The sequence below is a fragment of the Lathyrus oleraceus genome, chromosome 5 (genome assembly GCF_024323335.1).
Source record: "Lathyrus oleraceus cultivar Zhongwan6 chromosome 5, CAAS_Psat_ZW6_1.0, whole genome shotgun sequence".
Taxonomy (NCBI): Eukaryota; Viridiplantae; Streptophyta; class Magnoliopsida; order Fabales; family Fabaceae; genus Lathyrus; species Lathyrus oleraceus.
Genome location: NC_066583.1, coordinates 542769869 through 542777470, shown reverse-complemented (window position 1 = coordinate 542777470; position 7602 = coordinate 542769869).

The window sequence follows — 7602 nt, the reverse complement described above, 5'->3', positions numbered from 1 at the left end:
GTTATAGAGCTTCTTACTTTTTCTGGAAGAATAGAACGTATACCTATTGGGAGAAAATGTTCCATTATAACATGGCAATCATGGGTCTTTAAACTCTTTAACTTGAGGTCTTTCATAGACACAAGTCTTCTAATATCTGAAGAGTACCCTTCTGGAACTTTAACTTCACTTAGAAACTTACACAATGTTTTTTTCTCCTTTCTAGATAGAGTATAAGCAGCAGGCGGTAGATATGTTCCTTTTCCTTTCTTCAAGGGTCCTAATTCAGTTCTTATTCCCATCGCTATCAAGTCCTTTCTTGCCTTAAGGTCATCCTTAGACTTTCCTTGTATATTGAGTAACGTGCCAATAACACTTTCAAATACATTTTTTTCAATATGCATAACATCAAGAAAATGTCTCACATACAAGGACTTCCAATACGGCAATTCAAAAAAAACGGACCTCTTCTTCCACCCACTTTTGACAAGTGTGTGGGCAAAAGGCTTGCCAAACTGAGTATCCAAATCTTTCACCTTTTCAAAAATTTGATCATCCGTCAATATAGGTGGAGCTCTGCCTTGTTCTGTCTCTCCATTGAACCCCTTTCTCCATCCACGGTAGTGATGATTTGAATTTAAGAATCTCCGATGACCGAGAAAGACATTCTTCTGACCAAACTCCAAGCGCTTCCAATCTGTTTTATCTTCACAAATAGGACACGCACATTGACCTTTTATGCTATACCCTGATAGATTTCCGTATGCTGGAAAATCATTAATTGTGCCAAACAACATCGCCCTCAAGTTGAAACTTTCTTTCCTATATCCATCATAAACCTCCACACCGGTCTCCCACAAAATCTTTAAATCTTCGATTAAGGGCTTCAAGTACACGTCTATGTCATTCCCTGGTTGTTTAGGTCCAGAAATCAACATAGACAACATCATGTACTTACGCTTCATACATAGCCATGGAGGTAGGTTATAAATCATAATAATCACAGGCCATGTACTGTGTGAGATACTCTAGATACCGTGTGGGTTCATTCCATCAGTAGATAATGCCAAGCGAAGGTTTCTTGATTCTTCTCCAAATTCAGGATAATCATTATCAATTTTCAACCACTGTGGTGAATCTGCCGGATGTCGATACTTTCCATCTATAATTCTTTCATCTGCATGCCAGGTCAAGTGTCTTGAATCGGTTTCACTACGAAACATGCGCCTAAATCTCGGAATAACAGGAAAATACCACAAGACCTTTGCTGGAGACAACTTGTTCTTATATCGCGAGACACCGCATTTAGGACACTCATTTAACGATGCATACTCATTTCGAAACAAAACGCAATCGTTTGGACATGCATGTATCTTATCATAGCTCATGCCAATAGAGCACAACGTCTTTTTGGTCTCATATGTTCGATTGGGAAGAACATTATCCTCAGGAAGCATATCTTTCAAAAGGGCTAATAACTCTGTGAAACTTTTATCCGACCACCCATTGCCCGCCTTTAAGTTGTACAACTTTAATACCGCAGACAATCTTGTGAATTTAGTGCAACCATCATACAAAGGTTTCTCTGCATCACTTACCAACCTCTCAAACATTTCGGGACAATCCTTAAGATCTCCTTCAAGTGCTTCTGCAATCTCTTCAACTCGATCACAATCGTATGTATCTGCGCCACTATAGTTTGAGGCATAGGTCGTACTATCCCCCGGTTCAACATTCTCGTTACTTTTCTCACCATGCAAATTCCAACATGTATAACTTCGATCAATTCCATGCCTCATTAGATGCGATGTCAACTGAACTGCGTCAACCCGTTTCCCATAACAACAACCCAAGCAAGGACATATCATTCTACTGGGGTCTTCGGCGTGCGCAACGGCAAACTTAACGAATTCTAATACCCCATTTTCGTACTCTCTCGACAATCGATTGGAAGACATCCATGTATTATCCATTACTAATTAGAATAAACAAAAAACAATTTCAGAAGAGTTCAAACACATTCGGACCTAGGTTTCTAATGATACTGGTGTTGACACAAAATCAGATATTCATAGGTCGTATAACCCTAACTACTGGGTAATGTAGTCCCATTGCATGCGCTATCATGGTCACTAAAAACCAACCGTCAATTGCCTAATAAACCCAAACAAACGTAGGGCTTGAAATTTAACGCATGCGCTATCAAATTTAAAATGACTATGAATATTGAAACTTTACAGGTTGAAACAAACATAGCATAAACAACAATAACATAAAACTGAAATGGGGCAAAGCTAAAACAAAGCAAGAAATAGGGCAAAGCTAAAACGAAACAAACGTACCTTTGGTGCCAGAAGGAGGAAATGTCGTAGATCTAACAGAGGTGGAAGGAGAACGCCTTAGAACCCTAACGTGAAAAAGAACGAAAATAACAGAGAGTGAAATAACAAAACGTGCAGTATGTTATAATTTTAATGTTTACTAAAGGGGACCTTAGAGGGCGCTTGTGGAAAAAAAGCGCCCTCTAAGGTGCGCTGTCTATTGCTCCTTATTTTTTCGCTTCACTTTAGACAGCGCTTTTGTAATAAAGCGCCCTCTAAAGTGCGCTGTTGTACATGGACTTAGAGAGCGCTTTCTTAGAAGCGCCCTCTAAGGGTATCCTTAGAGGGCGCTTTCATAAACGCGCCCTCTATTGTTGTCCCTCCATTTCCTCATTATTTTTTCGCTTCACTTTAGAGGGCGCTTTTGTAATAAAGCGCCCTCTAAAGTGCGCTGTTGTACATGGACTTAGAGAGCGCTTTCTTAGAAGCGCCCTCTAAGGGTATCCTTAGAGGGCGCTTTCATAAACGCGCCCTCTATTGTTGTCCCTCCATTTCCTCATTATTTTTTTGCTTCACTTTAGAGGGCGCTTTGTTACAAAAGCGCTCTCTAAAGTGCGCTGTTGTACATGGACTTAGAGAGCGCTTTCTTAGAAGCGCCCTCTAAGGGTATCCTTAGAGGGCGCTTTCATAAACGCGCCCTCTATTGGTGTCCCTCCATTTCCTCATTATTTTTTTGCTTCACTTTAGAGGGCGCTTTGTTTCAAAAGCGCCCTCTAAAGTGCGCTGTCTATTCCTCCTTATTTTTCTCTTCACTTTAGAGTGCGCTTCTTTAAGAAAGCGCCCTCTAAGGTGCGCTGTCTATTCCAGTTTTTGGCGTAGTGTAACGTACGCGGGCTGCTGCTCAATCGATAATGTTTGTGAGTTTATCAAGCCTGGTTTTTGAATGCTCTTGTTGTAGATCTGATCCTGCTGCAAAAAATCAAGCGTGAACCGAAACTGAGGGTGCTTTGGTTGCGTTTTGCATCGACGGAAAGGGTCGTTGGGTGGATGAAGTATATGACGCACACTAAATGATTTTTTTGTGGTGGTAGTGAGAAAATGAGCTTTATATTGTTATTGTTTCTATCTTTTGAAAATGAGATGGAGTTATATGTTTTTATGTGGTGGAGGGGTCTCTTTAAAGTTGTAGAAGAAGAATGCCTTCAACATAAACTATATGCCTCATTTCTCTCCCTCTCCTTTTTTTTTAAGACTTACTGCTTATCAAAATATAAGGTGTGGAGTTTTTCACCCAATTAAGCGTGTGGCAGGCCCTGAATGTCCTACATATCATTTTTGTTTTATTATTACCAACCTTGAGAGTAAAATCCTGGGTCTGCAGCAAGTAGTGGATGGAGCTTTTGCTACTTTTTTTTGTCTTCTTCCATTTCCAGCTGTCATTTGTGGTATGAGAATTATGTATTTTTTCTCCTTTTTTTTCTCCTTTAGCCATCACGTGAGTGCCGCTTGGCATACCAAGGAGGGTTTGGATCATCAAATTACAAAATACAGTAGGGTTACCATCACATATTCTTCCAAAAATGCCTTTTTAGACAAATACTAGATATCTTTTGTAGTAAAATGAAATGCAACTAATAATTAAAATAAATAAATAAATAAGCATCTTAATAATTTTTATTTTTTTAATTATACTTACATTTTATGAATATGTTGACAAAAAAAACACAAATAAAAGGGATTAAAAAGTGTAAAAACTAGAGTGCAAGAATACTTAAAAAATTAAAATGAAAGTACCACAATGATCAATGCGAAATAAACGAGTCGGAAACATATAAGTTTTTGTCAAATTTTGAAATATAAAATGCCCGATTAAAATGCTCAGACTGATCAAAATGTGCCCGAAAAATTAGCCGAAAAATAAATCGAGTATACCAGGTTAAACTATGTGAAACGTAGATTAATAAAACTGGTGTCTGCAAGCTTGATTTAGAAATTTTTCTTCTGATTATTTGACACACATTTGACAACTAATTCAACCGGTTTGCCTGTAGATCCTCAAAAATTATTTCGACTGATATTCTAGGCGTTATGCAGTATGGATGTATATGTAGAGATGCAATAACTATGATGAATGTGTTGAATCAGTGAATAAGGGTCAAAATCAGGGTGTGACACATGGGTGCATGGATGATTGTACATGCCCAATTCATGATTGAAATCCACTCTAAATCGTGCAAAAATGTTGTTGAGCTCATCACATAAAGCCATGCAAAGTTGTGCAATGTTTGGAGTTCAAAACTTGCCAAAACAAGCCATAGAAAGACCTCATGCGCAAGTCCCTTATTTCGCATCCAAATGATGTGATATTGGACTGTTTGAAAAGATCTTGTCATAAGGAACAACTTTGATGTTGAGACTTTTCAATTTGAAGCTTGGAAAATGGAGAAATTTGGCCTTGAAGGCGGAGGTATCAAACATACTTATAAAATTTTCTAAGTTAAAAGCCAAATGACTTCTCTTTCCACCTTTAATAACTTTTGATATGAGCTTCAAATGGACTTGGATCCTTCTACAAAGTTTTAGATATTTAAATTATATTCAAATTAACCATAAATTTGGCACCATTTAGAGTTTGGATAATGGAGTTATGGATTTTAGAAGTTGAGGAAATTTGCTTGTTCAATGATGAGGACCAAAATTGACCTATAGTGTTTCCTCATGGTACCTGGCTTTTCAAGTAGAATTTGATCTTTCTCAAAGAATAAAAATTGAATAATACATATTTAAATTAATCATGAAACTTGGATCATCTTCATATCATAAAAAATGAGGAAGGTATAGTTATTTTAAGTTGACCTTCTATCTAGGGCACAAACAAAATGATCTATAATCTTACACCATAAAAATGACTTTCTAAGCAAAATTAGCTCTTTAAGCCAATATGAAAGATGCTTGTAATGTCATAAATAATAGAGTTTCTCTTGGAATAATTTTCATATGACAAAAATTGTAAGATATAGGGTCTAGGGAACCCTAGATTTGACCAGTTGACTTTTTTGGTCAACTTCCTTGAATCAACTTGCATACTTGAAGTTCCTTTACTCTTAGGGGATCATGGAGGATCATATATGATTATGATCATGTAAAGTGAAGTATACTTTGATATCTTTGACCAACTATTGAAGAAACTTGCTGAGGAAGACACACAAGATACCCAGATGAATTAGGGCTTCCTTGACAAACAAGCTTCAAACTTGTGATGAACTCTTGATCAAAATGACAAATAAAGAACAAGGGGATCCATATATGATGTTTAGAACCAATGTGGACCTTTTCTTGCTTTATCTCTTGCATCGAGGGTCTCAAACCCTAGTTGTGGGCTTGGTGGGGCACAAATGGACACACACACTACATACAAAAGAAACAAAGTTATACTAAACATATTTTTGTATTTTGGTTAGTAAACAAAGAAAAAGAAAGTATGATACAATCATATATGCTCGGTGATCTATCCCAATGTAAAACCCAATGAGTGATAGGTGAGGAGAATACCAAGGTGTGATTCTGTCATACGGTGAACTGGACTTTTTTGTGGTTTTAATCGCAATGTCGCGGTTAGCAAGAGTCGCCACCTACTTTTCTTTTATCCAATAAGGAAAGGTGGAAAAGAACAGGAAAAACCTTAATTTAGATTTTGGGTTCGGGAGGTACATTATACAAAGGGAAGGTGTTAGCACCCTTTGTATCCATGGTTATCCATGGGCTCTTAATTGCTCGATCACTTATATTATTTTTGTCTGAAAAAAAAGTGTTTGTGAATTGTTTAGAAAAATTGTTTTGAAAAGAGAATTTAACTTTGTAATGATTCTTGTATGAATGTATACAAAGTGATTATCTCGTTTAGTTTCGAAAATTGTTTAGAAAAATATAACTCGGTAATGATTCTAGTATGAATGTATACCAAGTGGTGATTTTCTGAAGGTATTTTGAAAGGTGTGAGGTGTGAAAAAATGTTTTAGGTTGTGAGCCAGCAATTAAGAGTTATACCGACCCAAGGTCTTTATGAGTATTTCCTATCCTTATGAGGGTAAAACTGTCCTTATTATTGAGAAATAAGTAGTTTTATCCTTTGGATGTAAAAGGGTCATCGTAGGGTCATCGATTGGTCATTGAAGGCAACAGTTACGAGGATACCTTAGCATTCGAAGGGACTATCATCTTTTAACCGTAGGCAACATCGGAGGGTCATCGAGGGACAAAGTTGTATATTCGAAGGCAACATCCGAGGGACTATAATTTATTTTATGATGATTTAACCGAAGGGTCTTTGCTAAGGGTATCCCCACGTTCGCGGGACATGACCGTAATATCGTAATCGTAAGGCAACAAAGAGAGGTCCAAGATCACTTATTCAAAGGCAAAGTTTTACAATTAATTATATAATTAGGATGAAACTCCACATTAAAATTATTAATCCACATTAAAATTATTAAAAATAATATATTAAAAAATTAATACATTAGAAATTAATACATTAAAAATTAATTTAGGGTGAAACTCCACAAGGGTATCCCACAAATAAAGTGGAATACCTAGCCAATAACCTTTTCCTGGGATATGTGAACCTTTACGAAACTCAAAAAAAAGAAACATGTCAGAACACCAAATCAGGGTGCAATCGAAGATTACACCGGAGAAATATCACAACAATAAATAGGATAGGATGAATAATGCATGGCTATGATAAAACATAAAAAAAAAACAGAATAGAAAAGTCAGCTACTGTCTCGTTCGCCTCTGCCTCGCCTAGCGAAGGCCAGGCGAATACTCGCCCCAGGCTCGCCTAGCGAGGTGCTAGCGAGCGGCCACGGATTTTGAATTTGAAAACAGCCCCACGTTAGGAACTTTGAATTTTATGGCATTTTATCACAGGAATAACATGATCAAACATTCAGGGTATTCAGGCATATTTAAATTCCCATACGAAAGCAAATTATATATCAACATTTAATCATGATGCATTATATATGTAGATATGGCCAATTGAAAGTATAAACAATAGAGATACGCAAACCTGTTTGCCAATTCAAGGTTGAAGGGATTGACCACTTGTAGTATCGGAATAAGTTAGGCAGCGGGAATTGGACGGCGATGGCTTCGGTGCAGATGGGCTGCCTTCAGGGTTTCTTTACTCTGAATTCTCCGGGTAGGCAGGGTTCCTATGCCAAAACTTCTATTCGTTCTTATCTGTTCTCCTCCTCTTTTTTTTTCCCAATGAATCTCCCAGTGTAACTCCAAGTGT